The following is a 14,964-nucleotide window of genomic DNA, read 5'->3' as shown; positions in this document are numbered from 1 at the left end:
TATCAATAAGTTTTTCTCTCACAGACAACATTGATAATAACTTTAAAAAAAAAATCCTGGATCATCTGATCAGGGAACTAACTGTCATGTGCTGAAAGAAAATGAAGGAGATATTGTTTTGTTGGTTCTTTGTAAATACTTGAGGGGCATTTTAAAGCAAGAAAACCATATCAAACACAGATAAATTAGGTAGCTAGATAAGATTAGGCCTGGAAGCACAAAAGAAACTGTTGTTCAGTAATCATGCTTGGCTCAAGGTGCTCAAAAGTGATCCTGTATTCAGTAACACAGTTGCAACTGCCTCAATATAACAGAACATGGGCTTCTGCAGCGTCCCTCTCCCAGACCTCCTGTCTGGGAAGCTAAAATACTTTAAGATACAGTTTCCAATACTACAGAGCCTATACGTAAGTATTGTAGTAGTCCTGTTTTAAGCCGATGCCTTCACAGGCAGAATACTGTGTCCACAAACACATGACAGACATGAAACAGGCCCTCAGAAAGTCTGCTTTATGCTTGCGTCCCATGCAGATACTGTGTGTGGATGCAGGGACATTACCAGCTCCTCCTTTTCTCTGTTCAGCAGTTAAAAAGACCCATTTTTGCCATTATAGGCCTAAAAAATAGAAATCCAGATAACATGCCGGCATTTTGTTTGATGAGCAGCCCAGGTATAGGACAAATACTAAGTTATAAATTTTATTGCTACATCTTAAACCTCCTTATTCTTACGAGTGTTCCTACCTGGTTGCAAGTGGACGAAAGCCAAGGATTATTAATCATCCTTAATTAAACAACTTTATGGTGTACAGATAGTTACACACAATATCACAGGTTTCTGGTTGAGTGCCCAATGTATGCCACACATACCCATCCTCTGTAAAAATTATATTCTGTCCCATTAGCTTTCAGGTGATAGCCCATTTCTTGAGTATCTATTTGTAATTCTCATAAATGAACTGCTAACTCCTGTGTCTCTCAACTCCCCTAGGACAGCTGATTTGTTAGTGTGCCTGCAATTTTTCTTTCTGTTAATGTCAAACAGAAGGAACTGACAGGACTTAGGATCCAAATAGGCCATGGGCAGGTTATTCCATAATTGTCCATTACTGGATTTTTTACTCCTTCTTTTGAAATATCTTGCACTGGCCACTGTCAGAGACAGAGTACCAGACTATATGGACCACTAATTTGGTCTGGTTTGGCAATTCCTATATAACACTTGTGTTTAATACCCCTAATCACTTGTTTGCATTGTCTCAGTGACTTGTGCATGCTATAGCTATATGCATCTTAAGTGCTGATTTTCTGGGTCTAAGCACTGCTGGGGATTGGAGAATGGGCTTGTCACTGATTCACCCCAACAAGGGTTAACTGGTTAGGCCATGTGGTGCAGGGGAAGAAGAAGGCAGACTCATTCTCTCTCCTGCTTAGTGAGCCCCTGTTCAGAGCAGGAGAAATGAATCTGGGTGATCTCTGCTTCAGATAAGAATGGCCATATTGCATCAGGAATGGTCCATCTAGCCCAGTATCCTGGCTTCTGACAGTGGCCAATGCCAGGTGCTTCAGAGGGAATGAACAGAAGAGGGCAATCATTGAGTGATCCAGCCCCTGTCATCCACTCCCATCTTCTGGCAATCTTTGTGTATTTCTTGCTCAGCTAAGGAGACTAATGGGTCAATACTTCTGTCATTTACTGTTATGTACATTTTGTCCTCTTTGTAGAAACCTATCTGACAAAGAAACAACACTGTGTGAGGTGCCTGGTACTTCCTCCTAGAGTGCTGCCTGGATGCTCGCATATGAAAAGTGGTTACAGTTAACGTTTGTGACAGAACTGGGGGGTGAGAGCACTTTGCAGGGCGCATCTTGCATAGATCAAGCAGTTTGCTGGGAGCTATGAACAGCAGACTCATCCACACTAGAGGAAAATCATTAGCTAGTCAATGCCACACAACCAAGAATATTGCTTTTCAAATTTTTGCCAGTATGTGAGGGAGGCTGTTTGTCAGAGTGAGAAATGAACCCTTTTCCTATCAGATATATGTGGACAAGGGCATCCAAAAAAATCATCCACAAATAAATAATTGGCTTCCTTTGAGTGTGACAGTGTGGAGACAGCAAAGTCGCCATATCTATTCCTTCTATGTATACCTGAGCTGCATTGTGCCTTGGAGAAAGATGCAGATTTTCATCATGAAAGCAAGTTTCTGGATTGTAATTTGAGATGCTAGAAATGTCCAGCTCAGTTACTGAGCTATCCAAAATTTTGTTGCCCTGTGGTCACTTACTACCAACCTGAAACGTCTCAGCTTGGGGCATGGTATCAGCTGAGCAGACTGCTCAGTCTCTCAGTGTCCAGTTCGGTTACCCCGTCTCTCTCAGGGCTTTCATCTCCCCTCCAAAAGTGGAGGAAGGAACCCAAGTCCCTGCTGCTAGAGCAGCCTTCACAAAGCCATTGCTGCACCCTGCACAGCTCAGCATCAGCCTTGCTTCATGGTGCCATATGCAGCTCATTGCCCCTCTCTCTTGGGCTACCCAGGTCCTTTTAAACTGCTCCTCCACTCAGAACATGTCCTGCACCGGTTGAGGGGCAGGGCCTCTGTAGACCAGTATTGCTCTACTCCCTGCCCTGGTTCAGTGTGGGGCCTGTAGACCCTGACACATCTCTGAAATACCACATGATGGCTTTGAGCCATACATAAGACCACAGAGTAATCTCCATGTCTGAGTTCTACACCAAAACAAGATCAAGTTGGTATTTTCATGCAGTTGCAAAAGTAGCTGAAGTAATTACTGAAGGATGAAGAAGTCATTTCATGCCATCATGTGACGGTATAAGTAATTAGTGAGGTGAACACTTGCTACAACATTTCCACAGTGATCTTGACAGGAAAAATAGAAGGTAATAAACCAAATGAATTGTCAACAAACAAACAAAGTTGTTTCAGTTTCACAAACATTTTCCAGATTGGAAAACAAGAATTTTGATTCAACCTCCCTATTTTATTATATGTACTTCACCCAGCTCTCTCCTGTACTTCATTACTAAATGGTTTCTTTTAACCCCACATTGGAGACCATTTGGTTTCTTTTATTTCATGATTGTTTTGGACATATAAATACAAGTTTTCAGTGGCGCTGAGCATTGCCATCTCCCCCTCACTTCAGTGTGGGCTACAGGTATTCAGCACTTCTAAAAAAAAACCCCAAGTCCCTATTTTTTACATGTATTAGAAGACGTAGGCCAGCATTTTCCTAAATACACATTTAAGTACATTTTGAGGAACTTCATTTTAGGCATCTATGTTTGCAAATTTTGGTCTTAGCTTGTTACTGTAAAACAGCAGCCCTGCTAGGAACTTGCTCAACTCCTAAAGTTCAACTCCTCTTTTGATGGGAAACATCTGTTGATTTAAACCTTGTCCAAAGCAGAACAGAGAGCAATTTCGCCTATTTTTACTCAGCTGATGTCTTCACTTGGCAACTGAATTTCTGATCTCAGATGAACTGCTCACTGTGATACTTAAAAAAGAATATTCTCCTTTTTGTTCATTGTTTCATTCCAATATTCAGGTTAATTTATCCTTATTGATTTGTATCCAAGGGGCTGCAGAGAAGAATGGAAATGCTCAGACTATTTTTTATGTTATTCAGATGAGAAAAAGGTCTGACAACAATTTTTTATAATGTGAAAAGTGTATTGTTTTTCTTTGACTCTTTCAGAACTCAAAAATGGTTCAAATAAAATAAAACAAAATAATCACCTTTCAGCAAAGAGCAAACATGGACAGTTTCAGTCTTAAGAGTGACCCTTCTAAAAGATTGCAGTTGACATCAGAAAAGTCGCCTTATTCTTAATATTAGTATTTCATATTATAAAGGTCTAATCTGAGGATGCTTAACACCTATTAAACTACTTCATGAGTTTAACCTCAAGTTGGACAATCACAAGGTAGTTGTCTTGCTTTTCTCAAACTTGATAGAACATGATCACACTGCAGAACAACAGTCAAGTTCTGAGGGCATGACAACAGGCATCCACACTGGTGCTGCATCCAATCAGGAGAGAGACAAAGATTTCTGGGTGCATAGCCCATAGTTCATAGCACCACAACTCACTGTGCTGCTCTATGCTCCCTTCTGTAGGGCTTGTCCACCATGTTGAACACCAGGGTTGGCCTAGGCCAGAGGAAGTGGGGAGAAAAGGAAGAAGGGATGTGTGCAATTGTGCAGTGGCCACCTGCAATGGGGGATTGTGGGCAGAAATGGTGTAGACCTGAGAAATTCATTTCCTGGCCAGACCTAAGCTAATGTGCTGGTACCTCCTTGTACTGTAAGGTACAGATCCCACTCACCTTAACAACTGGGACTGATCCCTGCTGGCTTTTATGGAGGCAGTGTTTCTTTAGCATGCCTCTGCAGGAGCTGTCACAAAAAGGTATTGGTGAGTGTTTCTGAGGAGCCTTTTTGGCAGAAGAAGATGGTAGCAGCTTGCTGTTACAAACCAAAGGAGACAAGGTCAGCACCACATAGTCATGGAGCCAGTTGACAGATACAGACACCCTCAGCCATGCCATCTCTGTGCCATGCAGCGGCCACCACACTCTGAAATCTAGGGCAAGCCCCTATTCAAACTGCTGCCCCTGGATTAGGACCACAAGTGTGGGAGGACTACATCATGATGAATATATGAGATGATGAGTAGTGGGCTCAGAACTTTTACATGAGGAAGGCCATATTGCTGTAGCTGTGTGAGGAACTTGTCTGAGTACCAGAACCTCTGGATATGAGAGAGAGGCAATAATGGTCCAGAATGTTGCTATCACCCTGTGGAAACTGGTTGTTATAGATCTGTTGTTGGCAAATCCACTGTTGGCACAGCGGTCGTGAAGGTTTGCAAGGCCATTATTGCTCTACTGCAACACAGGATGGTTATATTGAGAAATATCCCCAAAATAATTGTAGGATTTGAATGGATGGGGTTTCCAAGCTGTACAGGTGCTTATTTTCCCAAGGCTCTGCCTGCAATGCTTTTAGCTTTTAAGTCTTTTACACCAATGCAATGCTGTTCTATTAATGAATTGCTACTGCGATCAGCTCCTATAAGCTGTTCTTTTCTAATGTTGAGGCTAAGGCTAAAACCCACCCACATATTTTGTAATAGTCTTTATAACAACAAAAATAATAATGTGCCCATCTTACCCAGCTGAGATGCTGTGTCCTCTTCTGGATTGTCCATGTTGGGCTCCTCCACCCAGCCATGCTCACTGAGGTCTAGAACAGCAAAGAGACCCTGTGATATGAGGCTGATTTCCGCTCTGGGCTGGCTGTTCACAGACAAGAGACTGGTTTGCATGTTCTCGTAGACATCCGAATTCAAAATCTGCACTCATCCCAGTTCCACAGAGGAGTCCAAGTGGGGCTCTGTAGTTAGGGAGCTCAGCATGCGGTTCAGCTCCTTGTAAAACAGGCTGTTCATTGGGGCACCACTAAGCTTGGAATTGTTATCCTGGAAGCTCACCTTGAGCCCCTTTGTCTTCTTTAGCTATACCTAGTCTGGCTGATTATGGGATCATACTGCTAGGGATTCCTCTTCTTGGTCCCAGTGACATGGATTTTGCTTGCTTTGGTCCTACAGTTGACCAAAACTTTGGTGTCAGCATCTAGCCAGAAGTCTGGACACTTATATAGGGGCTTCTTGCTAGGCATTCTTACAAGCGTGCCAGAAATCAGAGATGACTAAAGCTGAAGGTACTGCAGACCGCATTGGACTGAGAATGCTGAGCAGAGCCATTAAAAAGTACTCAACTTCTGGTCAGGGGTCAAAGCACAGGCCGATGGCAAGCTAGGAGACAGGACTGGATACCTTGGGGGCTTCTGGGAAGAGATTGTGGATCTTCATCTCTTGATCGTTGTGACTAGTTGTGGCTACGCACATAGCTTGTCTTGCTTTTTACTAATTCAAGGTAACTTTTGGCTTGCCCTAGATTTCAGAGTGTGGTGGCCGCTGCATGGCACAGAAATGGCATGATTGAAGGTGTTTGTATCTGAACACAAAATATGTTAACCAGAAAGCTTGTGATTCACAACCAGTTAAATCTTTAGTGAAGACATAGCCTCATTGTATGTTTGTGCAGGGCTGAGCACAAAGGGAGTCGGATCTTGGTTGGGGCCTCTGGGTGCTAACACAATAACAATAATGACCAGAGTGTACTGATCAATATGCAAATGAACACATGAAAACAACTTCTCCCAACATTTGGGGAAAATATGCTGCTATGTTACATGTGCAAGAGAGCCAGTTTTAAAGGCCTGTCCAGCAACTGCACACACATCATACCTAAGGCTACATTTTAATCATGGCTATTTTTCGTAAAAGTCATGGACAATAAAAGTCACAGGCAATAAACAAAAATTCACAGCCCGTGATCTGTCCATGACTTATATTATAAATACCCCTGACTAAATCTTAGGTGCTCTGGAGGGCTCTGGGGTGCCCCTGCTGCTTAGGGGGGAGGCTCCAGGGGGTGCTGCTGCTTAAGTGAAGAGACTCTGGAGTGGCACTGCTGCTCCGGGGGTGGGGGGGAACCGGGGTGCTACTGCTGCTGCTCTGGGGGGGGAGCAGCCACCTGGGGTGCCACTGCTGCTCAGGGGGAGGGGGGAACAGAGTGCTACTGCTGCTGCTCCAGACAGGGACATGGCCCGGGGCACTGCTGCGGCTCCACAGGGGATGGCTGGCCCAGGGTGCCACTGCTGCTCCGGAGCCGTGCCAGGGACCGCTGCTGCTCTGACAGCCTCTGGGGTCAGCTTCCTAGACCACTCGAGCAGCAGCCACTGTAGCTGTCCCTAAGGCACTGCAGCTACTTGGGCAGCCCTGGGGTCAGCTGCACCGGCTACTGCAGAAGTCCCGGAGGTCCCAGAAAGTCACAGAATCTGACTTCTGTGACCTCAGGGGATAGACTCGAAGCCTTAATCATATCTTAAAGAATCATATTTTCAGTAGAGTTAGTCTAGACTTACTCTGTTGTAAGGGAGAGGAGAATCCAGCTGCCTCTGTGTGTGTGTGTGTTCCTTTTTCTTATGTAGAGTGACTCAGATTTTCAAACCAGTAATTTTGGAATAAGAAAAAAAGAGAAGGGGGACCTCCACAACAGCCATTTACAATGTTTAGGGAAAAACATGTATTAATAACATTTATTTTAAAAGTATACACATTTCCAGCTTTAAATAAGTTTTCCCTCCCCAAGAACATTCTGAAAAATGCATCATTTCCCATAATTAAACCTCATGGCTAAGTTTGTTTAGGAAAGTGCTCTGTACTTCACATTTACTAGAGGGTTTGAAATGATATGGCAGTTGCTAAGATAATTACCCATGTTTAAGTTACAAACTGAGTAAAAGACACATTTCACATGGATAATTTGTTAGCGTGCCATTTCTGCCATTCTCCTCCCTCATCTTTTTATTACACAAAACAAGGGATTGGGTTTTCTATTTCAATCCTGAATATACATTTTTTTAAACGTAATGCTTGAGGCACTCAGCATTTTGATGACTTTTGTTCATTTACATAATGAGAGGTGTCCACTTATATGTTAAAATAGGTCTGTTGAATTATGGGAAAGTATACGTTGATCTGAAACGGTGTATTTTCCTGAGACATTCCTTATCTGAGCTCAGCTTAAGGATGGATGAACTGGTTTAGAACATGAGCTTGTCCTTGATTAAATATAAAATAAGAACTGGCCTAAACCTTTATTATCCTACAAATAGCAGAACAAGAACAAGACCTCTTATTAAGAGTCAGACTTTACATCTTGGAGAGAACTTGCCTGGCTCACTTACCCCTTCTGATTCCCTTGAATTTGGTGGTGGCACTATTCATAAATCTGACTGTAATGCAACAAATACCAAGAGAAAAGTTACTGAGAACAATGTTACAGGTGAACACAGCAAGGCTCAGTACTTTAGTGATCTTGGTTAGTGTAGCTGTAAAATAGGGAGAAAGTGACGAGCAACAGGAAAGAACAGATTGTACACAGATTTGGATTTCTATAACGCCATATGTCAGATGGACTTAGCTCCTGGAGTGACATTTTTCAAAGGTATGAACAAGTTAATGGAACAAACTTTTCCTGACTGAGCTTGTTTCCTCTATGGCACATTAATAAACACTTTAGGTTTTAAGAGGCTTTTGCCTTCATGAGATGTAGGGGAAGTATTATTATCCCCATTTTACAGATGGGAAAAATAAGAGAGAAAAGTGATAAGTGATATCAGCTTATTGATCCATAAAGCCTACAGTAGTCAATGCCTATTCTTGATATAGCGTTAATAGGTTTAAATCCACATAGAGGTGCCATCTGATGACTAAATATGTACATTACACTTAATATTTAGGGCATAAATTCATCAATATATAGATTGGTTGATTTTAAGGCTGGAATGGACCATTAAATCATCTAGTGTGACCTCCTGTATAACACAAACCATAGAACTTCAACTACTTACAAGCCCAATACATTAAGTTGTTTCCTACTATTTATGATTTGTATTACTCTACAGACTAGGAGCCCCAACCAAGGACCGGGACCCCATTGTCATAGGTGGACATTCCCTTCCCAAAATTGCTTACAGTCTAAATATTTAAATATATACTTTTAGATAGGATGGAATTTTCAAAAGAGCAAATGTAGTTAGGTGTCCAGCTTCCATTGCATGTGAAAATCTCAGGCTTGGGCTTTTCTAACTTTTACACAAAACACAGACAGCACCCTAGAGAGTCAGCAATGAATCCCAGTGTTACTATTTGTAATGTCCAAATCTAAGTGATATTTGAATAATGCTTCTATTTGTTGATGTTTGGATAGCAGATTTCATCAGACTATTAGAGAAAATCATCACAAGAATAAAGGCATATAGGGGTTCACAGGCATATCAAACTCATTGTAAGAGCCTGCATGGCTAGAACCTGGGATCATGGGGAGTTCTCAACTGCTGAAGTCTTCACAGCCCCCTCCAAAGCTTAGGCTGGGTTCTTGCAGGAGGACTGTGTGAGGCTGGGCTCAGCAGGAAGTACCACACAGCAGGACCTGAGTGGCACCTCCTAGCAAGCCACTGATTGGCTGGTACCAGTACTTAAACTGGGAAGCTATGATGGGAGCTGTCTGAGCAACAAGAGACTGCCTGCCCTTCTCTCTTCCTCCGCTTCAGACTCTGTGTGTGAAGAGACCCCATACTTTGACTCTGCTTGACTCTTGGTTTGCCCTCTGACCTTCTAGTACCCGACCTCCTCCAGATCCTGCTCTGACCACTAGGTATGACCACCCACATCCTGGTCGTGACCCTCATTGTGTGAAAAGGGGGCTATATTTTAACAAAGATTTTTGGCTGGGTCTATAAAGCTACCCTTAATCCATAGCAATCGTCCCACTTTCAATCAAACAGGTTTGCACAGAGATTGAGTAGACTATGGAACCTATATAACAAATAAGCTTTTGCACTACAATCCTGCTTTCAAATTTTTCAACATCCTTTATAAAATATAGACACCAGAATTGTACACTGTATTCTAATACTGGTCTCACCAGTGCCCTATAGAGAGGTAAAATAATCTCCCTACTCCTACTCACTACTACTCTGTTTATACATCCATTGATCACACTAGCCATTTTTGTCACAGCATCACACTGGGAGCTCCCGCCTCCCGTTGAGTTATTTGTCCATTATGACCCCTACATCTTTTTTAATGTCTGCATTTTATAGGTATAGCCTACATTTTCTGTTCCTAGATATGACTTTAGTTAGTTAGCAAAGTTACTGTTGCAGTCAGCATCTCTCACTGGGGAAAAATAAAGCAAAGTACTTTTGAAACCATTGCCATGTCTGCCCTATGCTTACTTGGTCATTTGCACATGCAGTTACCCAATGTGCACAAGAAGTTCTGGTAAATGTGCAAATTAGGGTGCACTACTGCATTCCTAAAATATTTAAAATACAGATCATTACGTGCCATTATAAGGCTTTCAAGTCAACAATCCACTGAGATGAATAATTCACATTTCTTGGAGCTTTTGTTTGATGCTCTCTACAGACTCAGACAACTCTTCATTAATTTTATATCAGTTATACTTGGCTCACAGTTGGCAAGTTTTCTTTGCAACTTAATGGGCTAGAGATTTTTATTTAACAAAATGAAGTGTATTCTACTGCATCTGAATGCTTCATGAAGGTCTGATCAGTACTTTAAGTAGACTAGATCCAGTGTTTGGCACCACTGATTTACAAGGTATTATGAGATAACTAACTTATTTTTATGTCATATGGATTCTTATCTGAAGTTTTCTCTTCAGCAAATAATTAAGTTTAATATCTTCTGCTGGATTACACTCTAGGAAACATTTCTGTATCTAATATTTTAGTCACAGTAAGATCAAGTATTCAAAAAAAATGTACATTTTAATTTAAAAGGGGCGCACGTTGCATGGCATTGCTGCTTTGCCATTCACAACACACATTTTTGTAATTTTCTCCACCAACCTACTTATTGAGAATGAAGACAATACAACAGAGCCATATGTATCTCAATTTCTGTTTCCTTTAAATCTCTTATGTAGTTCCTCATAAAATCCTTGTATGTACCAAATTACCTTTGAAAGCTCTAGCTAATTTACACTATATTTAACAACATCAATTAAACAAAAATAAGTGACAGAAAACAAAAGGAGACAACACCAAGGAAAAGCACTCTGTTCCCCAATAAAGCCAAAGAGAACTGAAAGCATTTTCAGTAATAATAATGTAATTATTTACAGCTCTATAGCCTCATCCAGCAGAGAGATGCAAACTTCAGCAGCAACATAGAAGTAAGACACACCGAACAGTGGTCACAAGTTCACAAGCATTCACTGATTTTCCGTGCCCCAGGTATTTGGGTGCCCAACTTTGAAACTCCTTGTGTCTGATTTTCCGAAGTGCAGATGACCCTCCTTGGCAGCTATATAACTTCATCCTCTCTGAAAATCAGGCACAAAGTGTTTCACCCAAAACCAGAGGTACACAAAATCTATTCCTGTCTCAGATGCTGTCCCTGAAAGCATACGTTATTGAAAAAGATCTGTTGATCTTACAAGATATGGAGCAACTGATGCTAATATATGAGATCAGAATAAGGTTGAGAATGTCCCTCCTCTAACCTCTTAAAAACAACACATTCTTCTTCTAGTGCTGTCCTCGTGGGTGCTCCACTTCAGCTGTTGGTGTGTCCCGGCACCGCTGATCAGAGTCAATAGCAGTGTCACGCATGTGCAGTAGGCGTCTCGTGGTGCCGTTGGTGCCATGTCTTGCACGTGCATGACCCTAGCCCTCCAGTTTCTTCTCAACTGTCCTCAGCTGAAAACGGAGCTCAGGGGCAGTGTTCATCACTTTTGCCAAATCTTTGAAAAAAATAACAATCAGATGTGTGTTAGTGTTTTACATGGAAAGGACCAAACCTTTTCGGAAATCTTCTAGACTTTTTGTTTCTACTACTGAACGTTCAAAAGACCGTGCAGTCTCCACTCAGGGACTGTCTAAATGGATCTCTGCATGCATTCAATATTGCTATCATATTCGAAACGCGGACTCTCCTACGCACATCAGAGCACACTCCACACAATCAGTTTCAACCTCTGTAGCATTCCTAATTAATGTTCCGATACTAGAGATTTGTAGGGTGGTCACTTTGGCCTCTGTCCACACATTCATTGAGCACTATGCAATCACTCAAGACTCCAGGGCTGATGCCATAGTGGGCCTAATTGTACTTACCACTATGACTCAAACGAACTCAAGGTCCCTCCTGCCTTCTGAGGGGCACTGCTCTACAGTCATCTGAAGAGGAGCACCCACAGGGATAGCACTCAAAGAAGAAGAGAGGGGTTACTCACCTTGTGCAGTAACTGAGGTTCTTCGGGATGTGTCCCCCTGTGGATGCTCCACTACCCGCCCTCCTCCCATGCCACTAGGACTCTGCAGTAGAGAAGGAATTGGAGGGCTTGGGTGGTGCACACACTACGTGCGGCACCAACGGCACCACGAGATGCCTACTGCGCACGCGCAACCCGTGCAAACACTGCTGCCATAAATCTCCTATCAATGGTGCCAGGATGCACTGACACCTGAAGTGGAGCACCCATAGGAACACACATCTCAAAGAGCCTCAGTTACTGCACAACTGTGTAGTATTGCTAGCTATAACCAGTTCTGAAAATGAGATTCGTTCCCATGCTCTGCCTCTCTTGCCCTGGCCCAAATACTGAGAAGATGTCTTCTTAGGGCATCTCCACACTTACCTCCGGAGTGATCGATCCAGCAGAGGTCGATTTGTCTAGTGAAGACACGATAAATCTACGGCCGAGCGCTCTCCCGTCAACTCTAGTACGTCACCGGAGCGAAAGGTGCAAGCAGAGTCAACGGGGGAGCGTCAGCAGTTGACTTACCGCAGTGAGGACACCGCGGTAAGTAGATCTAAGTACATCTACTTCAGATATACTATTCACATAGCTGAAGTTGCGTAACTTAGATCAATCCCCCCACACACACTGTAGACCAGGCCTTAGTGTCCATTTCCCTTTGTCCAAATGGGGTGTTTGATGGGTGTATGTCACCACAGCCTGCCCCCAGAAGAAATATGTTAGCTGGGCAGGGTTATTCCCTTTATGCAGGACCTCTTTCCCCTATTAGGACTTAGGCTTCCTAACTATAGGGTGAATTCTGGACAGAAGGTGGTCTGATGGCCTTCCCTTCATGCCCAGTGTCTTCATAGGGTGTCTGACTGGTTCCCTTCTGGATCTTCAGTGATTAACAGTCCCTCTTTTCTGTTCAGTTACTCTAGGGAGCCAGTCAGTAGGTCCATATGCCCTAAATCCCCCCAGTAACTATTTTCAGAAGGGATGTAAGGAGAGTGCTTATTTTTCTTCTCCATTCTCCAAGCATCAGGACCAGGAAACACCTTCTTTGGCTTTGTTGCACATGGCCTTTAAAACTCTCAACGAGACATACCCGAGAGTAGACTGGAATATTGGGAAACACTGCCCCATGGTACAGTGCACTCTTGGGTGTCTTTACTTTAGTGAGTTAAAAGGCTAGTACTGCAGGAATGTTCTAATTCCCAGTGCTGTAAGAAGGTGAGTGGACAAGGTGCCCGCCCTGTGAAGATATCTACTGACATTACTTAGAGTGGGAGAGGAGGGCCTATTGATGGATCCCTAAGACGCAGGAGGGGGGATTATGCTAACTGGACACTCCAAGAAGGAAAAAAAAAAAAGCTTTTGAAGACATTAGAGGGGAAGGAGATAAAAGACCACTAGTCTGCCTCTTCCAGCCTAAGTTAACATAAAATAAAAATAATCCAATTCTTAACTCAGCTACCCCCAAATATTTTGCTGCATACGTTGCAAATGCCAATTTGGTACTCAGATGTGCATTATATTCTTATTTGGGAGTCCTGATACCTGAATAGTAGGACTCTGGCTATCAAATTCTCCCAAATATGAATACTCACTTATTCACACATCACTACTTTTATGCCTATGGTACCTAGCCTGTGGGCATAAAGTTGTTCTATGTATTAGTTTTAGTAGTATGTCATTCTATTTTGTTTTGTTTTATCTATCAATGATTTAGTGTTTTCTCTTCTGTTGTTGCCGGAGGGACCTAGAAGGTGATTTCAGAAACAAGCCATAAAGATGAAATGTTTTACTGTTATGATGGGCATATTTCTCAGCTCTCACACTCTGGTTGCAAGATTCAAGGCTGCCTGTGAAAGGGGCACTGTCAAGTACTTTTTGTGTCTGTATAGTTTACACTTATAGTTTGTTTTTTGGATTTTTCCCCCCTCTCTGTTGTTTTTAAGAATTGCTTTTTAAAAGCTTGAGATTAACTGCTTTGTGTCTGTAGTGCTTTGTGTCCTTCCCCCTTGTAATCCACTGGCAAGTCTCCTTTGTTTCTTACTGAGAACAGTCATTTATTCAGTGCATTTAGTACTCAGTTATTCTAGGTGCTTGCATTTTGCTCTGATCCAGCAAAGCATGGTAAGCATCTGTTTAATTTTAGACTTCTGAGTAGCACTGTTCAAGGGGACTACTTCGGGATCCTTGCAGGACTGAGTCTTTAGAAAATATTCCTCAAAAGCATCTAGAGCAGTGCCTTAAAAATGAAGCACAAAATATCATAAATGAGTCAGAACTAACCAGCCCATGTACATATTCAAACGAGAGGGAGTGAGGACTCTGGCACCAAAGGAAAACCAATAGACAAAGGGCAACCACTCTATCCAAAATAGGGCTCAGTCCTCAAATTATTATAAATGAAGAGGAAAAGCAGGGAAGTGGGCAGTATATAGGACAGTTCAGCCAAACCAGATGGATCTTTTCATGTGCTTTAAAGGCAACCAAATGGGGGATTCAAGAGGACCTCTCCCAGGATGGTGTTCACAGTTATGGACCCTTAGCCATGGAGCCCTGCTCTTTCCTTAGTCCTACGTATGAAGAGCAAACCTCAGTCAACCACATCTGCAAGGAAGGGAATATAAGGCAGACACAATACTCATTCATGTCAGAGCTCTTTCTATAGAAACTATGCAATCTGGAACTCTCAGGCCCTAGGATTGTAATATTTCAGGAGTGACAAGGGATCAGCTAATATGTTGCAATATGATCATGAGCTGGGAACAACCTAAAGGCTTTGATTTTGCAAAAGTCATCTGTTCCTTAATATAAAAGGAGTTACTTCTCTAAAGCTGCCACATAATAGATAAGGATCAGGAATGAATTTGAGAGAGACTTCTATTCCCAGGCTAATGGATTATGGATGCTTTAAAAGTGAGGAAGCCCATTCCCAGTGGAGTCAATGGGTATTTTACTTTGTACTTCTATCGCTGTATATACTCAAATGGTAACTGTGTTACAGAGAATAGTGTTT

The 14,964-nt window shown here is 42.4% G+C and overlaps 1 long non-coding RNA gene across 1 annotated transcript in view; it reads left to right on the top strand.

The window, feature by feature from the left end:
* The window catches only part of LOC142046998 (uncharacterized), a 28,049-nt gene extending 22,901 nt beyond the window's left edge, over positions 1-5,148 (top strand). Inside the window, exon 3 of the long non-coding RNA XR_012656144.1 lies at positions 1,726-5,148. This is a non-coding gene — a long non-coding RNA (uncharacterized LOC142046998). The remainder of the gene's footprint in view (positions 1-1,725) is intronic.
* The last annotated feature ends 9,816 nt before the right edge of the window (positions 5,149-14,964 follow it).

The sequence above is a fragment of the Chelonoidis abingdonii genome, chromosome 6 (assembly GCF_003597395.2).
Source record: "Chelonoidis abingdonii isolate Lonesome George chromosome 6, CheloAbing_2.0, whole genome shotgun sequence".
Lineage (NCBI taxonomy): Eukaryota > Metazoa > Chordata > Testudines > Testudinidae > Chelonoidis > Chelonoidis abingdonii.
This window is presented reverse-complemented; position numbering and strand designations above follow the sequence as displayed.